Source organism: Antennarius striatus, chromosome 6 (assembly GCF_040054535.1).
Source record: "Antennarius striatus isolate MH-2024 chromosome 6, ASM4005453v1, whole genome shotgun sequence".
NCBI lineage: Eukaryota > Metazoa > Chordata > Actinopteri > Lophiiformes > Antennariidae > Antennarius > Antennarius striatus.
In genome coordinates this window covers 3,204,880-3,216,743 of record NC_090781.1, presented here as the reverse complement: position 1 = coordinate 3,216,743, position 11,864 = coordinate 3,204,880, and the positions used below count along the sequence as shown (strand labels likewise).

The 11,864-nt window shown below is 43.4% G+C and overlaps 1 long non-coding RNA gene across 2 annotated transcripts; it reads left to right on the top strand.

Annotated features, from left to right (window-relative positions):
* The first annotated feature begins 619 nt into the window (after positions 1-619).
* Positions 620-3,379, top strand: LOC137596288 (uncharacterized). 2 transcript variants are annotated; one of them, XR_011035523.1, is made up of 4 exons: positions 620-766; positions 1,290-1,400; positions 2,397-2,841; positions 2,960-3,379. It is a non-coding gene; the product is annotated as an uncharacterized lncRNA (long non-coding RNA). The 2 variants fall into 2 exon arrangements; XR_011035522.1 differs by having other exon boundaries at positions 2,397-3,379.
* Positions 3,380-11,864: the final 8,485 nt, after the last annotated feature.

Here is an 11,864-nt window from a genome sequence, read left to right as displayed (position 1 = left end):
CTTTTTCTGTGACATTTTTACAAAGATTCACGGATGATTTCCTGAGGAACTAATATAATGATTTTACAATTTTAATGTGAGTCGCTTCCCTTCGTCAGTAACATGTAATGGACTTTCCTGACCACATCCCACACACCAACACAAAGTTTATCATGAAATGATGAATCCTAGCAACAAACAAACAAAGAGTCAGACTTCATAACCTCCTGGAAGAAGGAATAGTAAACATCACAGTATCTGATCAGAACCACAAAAAACACACTGACATCACCGTGTTCCTATAAGAGCCACGAGAGAATAAATTCCCTCCTTATTAAGGACAATTAAAGCTTTAACTTTTGAAGTAAAACAAAGCAAAGTCAACCTCCACCTGAAAACGCCTCCAGTTATGATGACATCACCAGAGCACCTTATCATATCTGCACCAACATGTGTGTCCATACACACCAGAAAACACCTCCAACAACTCAAACGCTAAAGCCGAACTGCGTCTTTGTGTGTCCTGAGCAAGCGTCCCACATGAAGCCTCTGCGTATTGTCACCACGTGGTCACGTCCGGCACCTGTCCCGCCTCAGCGTGTGCACACAGGAACATCTGAGCCTTCAGAGCCCATGTTGGCGCTGGAGTGCCGGTGCTAACGCTCTGCTGACAGGATAGCTGCTAACACCCTCACCGGCAGAGGAGAAGAAAACCAGAAGAAGGAGTTTGGAGCAGAGACTTGTCTTTCTGGACTCTTACCTGGATGGCAGAGGGAATCCGGTGCTGGTCAGTCTCTGATCTGGCTTCTCCATTCACATTTCATACTCCAGCTCTTCCTCATTGCCTTCTGAAGTTCCTCTGTTTCTGAGGAGAAACTCGCTGGCAGGGGGAGGAAGAGGCAAATAGGAGATGAAACCTTCTTATTCGTAATATTTTCTTTGCCTCTTCCTTGTTCTGTTTTGCACTCGTTCCTCTAGTACTTTCATAGCAAAAATTCTGTCCACACACTCTGCTGGGAGAGGAGGGGAAATAACAGAAAGCACGAGTCAGAGAGAGAGAGAGACAGAGAGAGAGAGAGAGAGAGAGAGAGAGAGAGAACAAGAGCCAGCTCAGTCACCTCATCTCCCTCCTGTTCAAATTTAGAGGCTGGATCTCAAACTGCGAAGCAAAGTCTACTGGGCATGCCCACAACCCAGAGGCTCACTTTGTAATGAACACTTTGTCTCCTGTTCTTGCCTCCCCCCCCCCTCCTTCCTCACGGCGCCGTCTCTTCCCTAACTTGTCCTCCCCTTCTCTCTCCGGCACTCAGTTCAACCGGGATCAGGAATGCTTGCTCAGACCAAAGTCCAGCAGGCTCCGGGGAGCGAAAAACCAGCGCTTCAGACGCAGCGAAGTAAAGAGACAAGCTGAGGAGAGCAAAGTATGAGTCCATTCTGAAGTCACACGCGTGTTACATGTTTGTAATCTGTTCATTCATGTGAATGAAATGTTGTCTATACGTCTGTAATCTCATAACTAATCCTAATCTAATGGAGCTCCGTGCATCACCTGAGTGTCAGACGATACATGGATGATCTGGAACTGTCCTTCCACATGAAGGGTTAGGGTTTGGTTCTGACCCGGCCCAACTGGGTCCGGACCTGACAGACCTCACATGAGAGGCACGTCATCGCCGTGGTTTCTGCACAGTGATCTCTCAGTCTCCTGAGCAGCTCAACCTCGTGTCTGTGCTCTGACTATTCCACCGACCTAGATTAGACACCAACCAGAACACAGCCAGCCAGCCAGACGACAGACAGGCAGGCAGGCAGGACTGATTTCCCCATAATCACAAAAATACTTCTGCTGCCAGAGCTAGAGCCCGGATCCAGACAGCTTCCGATATTCACCATCTGAAGAGTGGATAGAGACTGACAGACAGGGCAGGTGGACGAACAAGAGGTCCAGATGGGTGCAGGCTTGACCCTGTGGGATCAGAGGTCATGGGAAACAGCAGGTCAATTTGAAGATGGGAGGTCAATGTCATGGCTGGATAATCCTCCTGATGGAGGACGGTTGATGGAGTCATGGGAGCAAGGAAAGAAAATGGGGATCAATCCATTGGAGCCGGTCCACGGGGGCCGGTCCTTGGAGATGGACCAGCTCCATGGAGTCACAGTAACTCCAGTGTTCAGGGTTTGAACCACAGATACTCTGACGCTTCTACTCTCAAACTGGACTCTAATAGTAACAATCATTGCTATCAATAAAATCTGACCCTCAGATTATGACATGAGTAGTATGGATGTGATTGAACTATCAATAAACTGTAAGCAGAGCCAATGCTTGTTTTGATCAATGTATTCCCTCAGTAGACAAACAGTACTTTGATCAGACTCTCTGACCGACTGATTCTTTCATCAACTGTTTGTCACAGAATCGATTGGACAAAACTGATAATCACACAAGCATCTAACTGATCTAGACCACCCCAAAACCAGCCCGACGGCCTGCTCCTCAGCCGAATTCTGACATGTTGGCCCATCATCCCGTCTGTGAGGATCTGTGACACCCGTCGTTGTCTGACTCATGTCTATCGTGACGGGAGCCACGTGGCCTAACAAAGCTTCCGCCCCCCTCGACTGCAACCTGCAGCCGCCGCCCCTTCGGGACGGAAAAAAGTGGGTCAATCAAACATGACACTCCCTCCATTGACCTTAACACCCCAGACAACCACCATTCTACTGCCCCCTCCATGAAAAGGGATGCTGTTAATAGGCATTAGAGGTCTGGTGTCCATCCCCTGCCAGTGTCCAATGCGTACGTACTGGTAAACAAGAGCAAGGCAACATTCAAAGCAAGTGTGAACAGTCATGGCGAAGGTCAGCTGATTGTTCTTGGTCAGAAACTAATGATGATTTGTAATGATACTGGTGTGAGAACAAATAAGACACAAATTCTGTCTAAAAATCAATAGAGTTTATCCTTCATATTCAACAGGAGGGGTCCAATCGTGAGGCACAAGCAACACCTACTGGTCAAAATTCAAACTGCAGTCAACAGGCCTGTACTGTATTTAGAACTTATCCTCATCTTCCTCAGCTGTTTTTCACCTTCATGAGGTGTTTATAAAGTTGTCAATCTGATCCTAAGGTGTTCATAAACCTGTCGTCATCTTTCTCAAACCAGCTAATCGTCTTCAGGTGTGCATCCTCTTCTTGCTAAAGGACATGATTTATTTCTCACCCTCTTTGGTTCCTTCCATGGTGTCTGTGAGAGAATTATCAGGAAACTTACAAGCTGGTCTCAGGTCAAACATTTATTTTGATGTTGTGATTGTGCGTGTGCGTGTCTGTGTGTGTGTGTGTGTATGTGTGTGTGTGTGTGTGTGTGTGTGTGTGTGTTGATGAATAAAAAGAATTCCCCCCATTGTGGCTATTATAAATAAAAAGCAAAGGTCTGTTTGTGTTCTTCTTGTCCCAAAATGCAAAAAAACAGCAATTAAAAACGAGTGATTTTTTGTGTGCATTACAATGATATTCTCAGATATTCCTATTAAGATATAGATATGTAATATTTATAACTCTTTTTATAGTAATATTACCTGTCTTTAATCTATGCAACTTTTTTCTTCTGGGATTTTCTGGGATTCTGCATCTGAAAACACCTCCATCAGAGGTCTTCATGACCACTGCACCTCCAAGATTTCAAGATGAGGGACACCCTGCCTGACAGGGAGGAATTGTGATTGGACTATGATGTCATCGAAAAACAGAGGGGAGGATGTCTTCTTTTTAGGTCATGAAAAAATGATGAATGAATGAATGAATGAATGAATGAATGAATGAATGAATGAATGAATGAATGAATGAATGAATGAATGAATGAATGAATGAAAACAATTCACCTTTTACACGTCATGTTAAAATAACTCAGTGAACAGTTTGGTCCAATGATGTCAGACTTTGTGTGGTCTTTTTGTCTTTCCTCTTGCCATATCATCAGCAGCATTTTGTCCTTCTTTTATCCTCATCTCTCTGAAGTGCTGTGCAGGGGACGAACCCACAATGTATATTTGCATGGTGACGTTCACCAACATCAAGACCGTTCAGTCAGGTTGAAAGCTAGTGCCAGCAATTGGGCTATAGGCTATCTGTAAAAAAAAAACCTTCCTGTTGTTTCATATTTTTTAAGTATTGATGGGGTTTTCCCCCTGTAGGAGGTAAATGATATATTGGGTCTCCTGGGGATAATTGGTACACAGGTACAAGCAGGAACCAATGTTGGCTGGGTTAGGTTTCTGCCAACAAAGTGCACTTTGCATGTACGTATCTGTCACATCTTCTTTGCACCAGATTGTCACAAGCATTTCTAATGTTGTCATTCTTTTTGATCCATCTCGTCTGTATCCATAAAATCTCTGAAGACTTAACGATGTATATGAGATGAAGACAGAGGATGTACAACAGTTTACCCTAAATACAGCTTTTCATATATCTTCTGCTTTAATTGCAAATTTCTTTGGTCATGTTTTAAAGGAATTTATATTTTCAAGGTGGAGGAACTTTGACCACTTTTATTTCAAGAGTAATTTTTCCACCTTATCCACCTTTTGATTGATTAACCACTGGCGGTGCAACTTCTTGGAGGGGGAATTAAATCTCTTATGATAACATGTTCTGCCTTGAACTGACACTTAATCGTGGTGGGGGATTTTCAGTGCCTGAATTATCCTAGGAGCCATGTTGTTGGGGGATTTATGCTCTTGGTAGGGCCGTCCATGGAGAACAGTTTCTATGTGACAAGACAGATTAAGAGCTTTTAAAAAACTTCTATCAAGACAAGTAAAACAAGGAACATGACATTGCCCTGTAACCAAGTCCGAGGTTGGGGCTCATATGTAAGCACCTGGTGGCTAGGCCTCCGCCCCAGGGGCTCAGCTCAAGAAGACGATGTGGGCCCAACCTCTGGTGGACTCACCCCCTGCCGAAGGAACAGTAGGGTATGGCTGCAATGTGAATTGTGTGGCAGTCAACAGCGTGGGCCTCAACGACACAATACCCAGAAAAGAGACTGGCTCTAGGGACATGGAATGTCACCTTGCTGGGCGGAAAGGAACCAGAGCTTGTGAATGCAGTTGAGAGGTATGGAATAGACATAGTCGGGCTCACCTCCACCCACAGCTTGGGCTCTGGAACCCAGTGCCTGGAGAGGGGCTGGACTCTCCACTTTTCTGGTTTTGCCCACGGTGAGGGGTGACAGGTGTGAGGCTAGTGTGGACTTGCTGATAGTCTCACAGCTCAGCTGCCATATGTTGGAGTTTACCCCTGTGAAAAACGGGGTCGATTCCTTGGCCCTCTGTGTTGGACACAAGTGCCTAACTGCTATTCCGACTTGAATTCCCTAATGTCCTCTGATAAACCCACCACAACTCTTTTCGATAAAATTCTGACTACGCTTCTTAAAGAGGTATTACCATTAATAAATAAAACCATTAATTAACCAGTCCTTAAAAATGGGTTGTGTGCCACAATCTTTTAAAGTGGCTGTGATCAAGCCCGCCCTTAAGAAACCAAACCTAGATGTAAGCCTCTCAAACTACCTGCCATTCCTATCTAAGATCCTAGAAAATGTAGTGGTCAAACAGCTAAATGACTACCTGTTGGAGAATTATTTGTTAGAGGAGTTTAGGTCAGGCTTTAGAACAAACTACAGTACGGAGACTGCACTGCTAAGAGTTACAAATTACCTTTTAATAGTGCCAGATAGAGGTCTTCTATCGAACGTGCACCTGAGTGCACGTTCGATACTGTTGATACTATTATTTTTTTCAGGAGAATAGAAGATTAAGTCATAAACATTCAGCATTAAACCATCGAGAGCATCCTGACCAGCTGCATCACCGTGTGGTACGGCGCCTGAACCGTTTCCTGCAGTAAGACCCTGCAGCGCATTGTGAGAACAGCTGAAAAGATCACTGGTGTCTCTCTCCCTTCCCTCACAGACATTTACAACACCTGCCTCACCCGCAAAGCCATCAGCATTGCAGGTGATCCCCCCCCCCCCCCTCTCACAGCCTTTTCAGCCTGCTGCCATCAGGTAGGAGACTGCAGAGTCTGCAGGCCAAAATCAGCAGGCTCAAGGACAGTTTCTTTCACCAGGCGGTCAGGAGGCTCAACTCCCTCCCTGTTCTGCCCCCTGCCACAACCCCGAACTCTACTCTCACCCCCCCCCCCCCCAGCACCTGACTACTTTCTCTCTACCCCCCCGTCAACTCAGGGACTGCGCACACGTCACTTCCCCTACAGGGTTTAAGAGTGTATAGAGATGTTTACCATCCCTTGTGTTTCGTCCCATACTTTGTGCTGTACTGTCTGATGTACTGTCTGTGTTGTACTGCCCTGTTGTACTGCCTGTGGTGTCCTGCCTGTGTTGTATTGCCTGTGTTGTACTGTCTGTTGTACTGTCTGTGTTGTACTGCTTGTTGTACTGCCTGTGTTGTACTGCCTGTGTTGTACTGCCTGTGTTGTACTGCCTGTGTTGTACTGCCTGTCTTGTACTGCCTGTGGTGTCCTGCCTGTGTTGTACTGCCTGTGTTGTACTGCCTGTGTTGTAATGCCTGTTGTACTGCCTGTCTACCATGGGTCAGAGAGGACTGCAATTTCATCTGTGCTGTATGTCATGCATATATGGTACACTAGACTAGACAATAAAGCTGACTTTGACTTTGACTAAACTGGTTTAGGTCATATCTATCTGACTGATTTCAGTTTGTTCATGTCAATAATAAATCCCCAGATCAAGAGAGTCTTACTTGTGGAGTACCCCAAGGATCTGTTCTGGGGCAATTACTGTTACATGTTTCCAGTGGGAAATATTATAACAAAACATAACATTAATTTTCCACTGTTAGGCAGATAATACCAAATTATATTTGTTAATTAAAACAGACAAATCTGATCAACTTACTAAATTAAAGACATGCCTAAGGATATTAAGTCTTGGATGCTTCACAACTTCTTAATGCTGAAAAGTAACAAAACTGAAATGATTATTTTTGGACACCTTAGGGATGATTTTTATAATACTGTAATTCACTTAGATACCATTGGTTTATCCTCTACCAATGATGTCAGGAACTTGAGAGTGATCTTTGATTAAGACCTGTCCTATAACTCCCATATGAAGTCTGTGTCTCGGACAGCAGTCTTTCATTTACGAAATATTGCTGAAATTAGAAACTTCTTACCCTTTAGAGGCACAAAAAACATTCATGCCTTTTTTACTTCTAGATTAGATTAGTGTAATTATTAGCGGGTTGTTCAAGCTCCTCCATTAGGACCCTACCATTTGCTCAGAATGCAGCTGCCTGCATACTGACTCGAACTGGGAGGAGAGAGCACATTTCTCCTGTCCTGGCATCCCTACATTGGCTACCGACTAAATCTAGTATAAAATTCAAAATCCTCATGAACACATACAAAGCTCTTCACTCTGAGGCTTCATCTTACATTGAGGATCTCATTGAATTGTATCACCCTCCTCGGGCTCTTCGCTCTGAGGATGCAAGACTTTTTGGAGACCTGTCAGGTCTTTAAGGGTAGAACAAGAGGCAGAAGCTATAACTACCTTTACTCTGGAACCATGTCCCGGCCTCGGTCTGGGAAGCAGACACTTAGTTTATTAAAGATTAGATTAAAAACCTTCCTCTTTGATAAAGCTTAAAAATTAGAAACAACACAGATTCCATTAGATTAGCTGCTATAGGTCCAAAATGCTGACAGTATTTTCTCTCTTTCCCGTTAAACTGAGTAACTACTCACTAACTACTTTAGGAGTTTCTGTTACTCCTCTTTCTTTGCTTTTCTTGATAATACTATATTGACCCTTCAAATCATTTTAGGATACTGCCACTGTCTTTTTGTTTTCGCTGGTGGGGAACAAAGGTGGGGAACAAATATAGAAGACAGGAGATCCAAAGGCCTGAAAATCCCAACCCCCACTTCAGCAGCTAGAGCTCAACTATGACTGCACTTCTATCTAGCCTATCTGCCACTCTCTCTGTATCTCTCTCTTTTCCTTTCTTTTCCCTGTCTCAATCCCGCTGTATTTCCTATCCCACCCAACCGGCCCTCCAAAGTCTGGGTCCTGCCCGGGGCTTCTTCCTCAATAAGTGAGTTTCTCCCCACCGCTGTCACTTATGCTTTCTCTGGAGGGTCGTGTTGGGTTTCTCTGTTAAAGTATTTTGAAATGTCTGCTGCTGTGATTAGGCGCAATACAAAGAAAAGTTAATTGATTAATGATCTGAATGACATTGTGCTGCAACCTCAGACTTGGATTAGTAAATGTAATTTCTTTTAGGGTTTCAGAATGTCATTGACTGCATACATGGTATCAAGGCTCCCTGACACAATGAGGCTGATGATGTGAATAGGAAGTCCATTCACATGATAAATGTGGAGTTACATGTACATTGACTACTGTCAACATGTTAAAAACTATCATAGATAAAATAACATCTGTTCAGATTATATGTGATGCTGCAGACTACATTTCTGAAGTACAGTGCGTCCTTGTTCTTTACGGTTCCAGGAACCACATGAATTTCGCGATACAGTGACAAACTATTTATGTTATCTTATCATTATCTTTTCCCACACTCTTACACACTGTTAAGCACTATCGTGTGATGTCGTCAGCCAATAGGATGCTTGTGCGGTATCACATGATTGCCTACCAAAACTTGACGAGGTGAAGTTGCGATTGTTGATGTGCAAATGCACAAGGGCACACTGTAGAGGCAAAGTGGTCTGGATCAGTTCCTGACTCATGGATATATAATGAGTTATACCTGAGCAACAGGTGCTCACACACATTTTTATACTTTTTTTAAATTTGAAAACAAACAAACAAAAAAAGAGCGTTAAAAATGGTAAGTAACTTGCTGGCTAGGTTCTTTTTGTTGTCAGTGATAGCTTAGCAACATGTCTGCGCATGCTCAGTGAGCTAAAATCCAGGAAACGTCAGATGTCAGCAGATTGGCTGTCAATCAGGTAATGGAATGGCTGATAGGCTGATGTCTGTCTGTCTGTCTGTCTGTCTGTCTGTCTGTCTGTCTGTCTGTCTGTCTGTCTGTCTTCCCAATTGCTAGCTAGCTTGTTTGTGTTCTGGCCGTAGCACTGTTGCTTGCACATGCACGGTGAACTAAATTCAAAATGTCAATTTTTTTCATGTCATGCAATAAACCCAACCTGGCGTCAGTATAAACTAGAACAGCCAATAGGATTGTTCTGGTCAATACGTGGATGGCAATCGACTTTTTGATCACCACTGACTTAAGCTGTGCCTTGTCGTCACTACAACACTGCTTTCAAACATTTGCTTTGCTCTTGATCTATTGTGTCTGTTTTGTCCAAAAGATTTTAGCTTAAAAATGATCTTTTCACAAAATTCCAGCAAAGCTGTGCTGAGTTTGAACCTTTTGAGACATACTGTACTTGGCATTCTGTATAATAACTACTTATCACAAATAAACTGTAACATATCTGTATTTCGTTAACAGACCAGAACAAAATGACTTTTATATATTATTATATATTATTATACAGTCATTGTCAATTCAGAGTCACACTGGAATCTGGTGGACCAAGAGGAGTTGTACATAGGAAAGTTATTGTCTCCAACCTGAGTGGCTAGTTCTGTAGGACTGGGCTTACAGAGGTGGAAGGAAAAGGCTGTGACCTGGAAGACAGGAGGTGTCTCCAATAAATCCAGCGGGACCAGCTGAAGTAGTGAAAGGTGAACATCATTTCTAGGACTGACCACCTCAGGAGTGAATATTTTAATTTAACATGACAACAGCTCTACTGTTCTACTGTTGATGATAGGACATCTCCATGAAAATTACCTTTATTCTGTGTATTATTATTGTTGGCAGTACTTGTTACAAGAAAGCAGTCAGTAGAAAGAGAAGGTCAGTCTGATGGTCACATGGAGCAAGATTTTATTCATCCAACATTAAGCACACATACATGTTCTTCAATGTGTGGTCATGGAATCCATTACCAACTCTCATCCCATGTTGATGAGCTTCATGAACAAGATCTTCACCCCTTTACAAATTTCAGAATGACGTGTTCCTTAGGATTCGGAATGTAGCATCCAATCCCTGGAAAAAAGATCCACACAGAACATGTTCACATCACTCCCGGTAAAAAATATCAGACTTTCTTAGAGGACTCACCAACGTTAGGTGTGATGATCTTGCCATCTGGAGTTTTGACCTGCAGCAGCCAGTAGGTCCCATCTTTGTTACTTGCAAGTACACCATTCACACTCTGCAGGAAGGGGCCATAGTTTGGATCCTCTGTGTAGGTGAACCTGCACGGGCAGGAACGTTACACACAGTAAATCCAGCCATCCAGTTTGTGAAGCGTGACACATTTTTGGGGGCAGCAGTGGCTCAGCGGTAGAGAGGGTCGTCCAATGTTCCCAACATAAGCAATTCGATTCCCACTCCCTCCCAATAACACCCGGAGCGTGAGCTGACAGTGGGAGGTGTCAGCTCACCTCCAGAGCACTGCCAAGGCGCCCTTGAGCAAGGCACCGTCCTGCTTTACAAGTTGCTCATTTTGGCACATTTGGCACACCAAAAAGGAGCTGCCCGCCACTCTAGCTCCCACTGTATGCCTACAGGCCCCCCCGCGTGTTTGTGTGTGTGTGTGTGTGTGTGTGTGTGTGTTCAGGGCCTATACACACTAATATATATATATATATATATATATATATATATATATATATATATATATATATATATATATATATATATATATATATATATATATATATATATGTATGTGATTTGATCAACTAGAGTGTGCCACTAATTTGCCCTTGGGGATTAATCAATTATATAAAATAAAATGAAATAAAATAAAATAAAAACAGCATGGTGACCTTGTGAACAGGAGACATGATGGAGCGGTGGTCAAACGAACTTGACACATTTTAGCTTGGGTGTTTCAACTTAAGTCATTAGCAAGTTGTTTACTTGTTGAAAAATGATAAAACTAATGGAGGAAGGAGACAAGTGTGTCAAGAACAAACCAAAATTTTGTTTCTAAGAAAATAAGTAAAGCTGGTAAAATTTCAGAGACTTAAACAATATACCGCACTGTTGTCACAAAGAGGGAGCTAAGCCGAGAGGCAAAGCTCTCCATCTAGCGTTCAATCTTCGTTCCTACCCTCACCTACGGTCATGAGCGAAAGAACGAGATCGCGGATACAAGCTGCTGAAATGGGCTTTCTCAGGCGGAGAAAGCCCATCCCAGTCAGAGCTGGTGGATGTGGCCAAAGGGAAAGGGACAAAGGGAAGTTTGGGGCTCCCTGTTGAAGCTGCTGCCCCCGCAACCCAATTCCGGATAAGCGGTGGAATATGGATGGATGGATAAACAATGTAGATTTATTCCTTGGAGAGCTGGTTACCATTGATGGTGTTGGTACTGCAGAGGGTGCTGTGTCATTGTAGCTGAACATGAAAGCTGAGAAACAAGCAGCACAGTTTATGTTCACAATGCAGGTCCTTCAGTTAGTTCCTCATTCTGTGTCGAACATGAACGGGTAAATCACTGCGGTCCACCAGAACCAGAGGTGTTTCCTCAAAATGGGCTTGTAGCTCATTTTTTACTTACAATCTGGTTTCCAAGGCAACATAATCTGACTGGGTGCAACCACACCTGTCCTGTCATTGTTAATTCTTGATCATATTGTCAATCATCATCATCATCATCATCATCATCATCATCATCATCATCATCATCACATATGCTGACATGTAAACCCTTGATAATGTTACCGAAAGCTGTTTTTTTTGATAACCGCAGAACAAAATTAATCCGCTGAAATA